Raw genomic sequence first — 859 nt, forward strand, 5'->3', positions numbered from 1 at the left:
ATAACATATAACACTGAATTCTTATAACAACGAGATGCATAAAGACAGTCAAGAGATGCAAAACAACCCCAAAGAGACACAAATCAATCTCTGTATGACATGTTCACTGTTAATTAGGATTGATTATTGACCCATAGTCAGAGCAGAAAAAGTGTCCTAAAGTAAGTACAAAATTAGAGAGAGAGAGGGAAAAAAAATCCTCCTAAATAAATCAGAGTGGCATTGGGACAACAAAAAAAAGAGCTTCCTGAAACAACACGGCACAGAAAAACCCTCCGAAAAGGGGGGAAAAAAAGTGTCATTATCATTAAATAAAAGTCAGCTGAAATACATGACATTAGAGAAAAAAACAAAAAACAAATCCCGTACTTACTCTACGGTGGCCGACGAGGGCAAATGACGCGCATATACACAAACGAGCTGAATATACATGAATGTGATGCATAAACAGAAACGCGCTGCAAACACAGAAACGCATGAGGAAAACCAAGGAAAATATGTGAGGAGAGGAGGTGAGGAAAGGAAAGGAAAGGAAAGGAAAGGAAAGGAAAGGAAGCGAGGCTCTCTCCTCCTCCGTAGTCTCTCCCTGACGGGAAGTTCCGCTGTGCACTGAGGAATAAGTTTTGCTCCACGCTGCAGATTGCGCACTTAAACCTGACAATGGCGAACCAACTCTATGGTGAGTTCTGTCTCTGCTGTGTTCAGCCTGTGTGTCGTTTTAACTCTGAGTGCTGTCTCTCGATGTGTTTGATTCTGCTTGCAGCCTCTCCGTCAGTCAGACATTGTGCTTCATCTAACGGTTCACTGTGTCTGACCTCCATTTAAAGCTGCGCAGCTGATTGCAGCCAACAGCTGTTTA

The 859-nt window shown here is 42.5% G+C and overlaps 1 protein-coding gene across 1 annotated transcript in view; it reads left to right on the forward strand.

The window, feature by feature from the left end:
• Positions 1–859, forward strand: part of LOC103366085 (uncharacterized) — a 27,739-nt gene that overhangs the window by 20,632 nt on the left and 6,248 nt on the right. The window lies entirely within an intron of this gene.

The sequence above is a fragment of the Stegastes partitus genome, unplaced genomic scaffold, assembly GCF_000690725.1.
Source record: "Stegastes partitus isolate 25-593 unplaced genomic scaffold, Stegastes_partitus-1.0.2 Scaffold904, whole genome shotgun sequence".
In the NCBI taxonomy this organism is placed as follows: Eukaryota; Metazoa; Chordata; class Actinopteri; family Pomacentridae; genus Stegastes; species Stegastes partitus.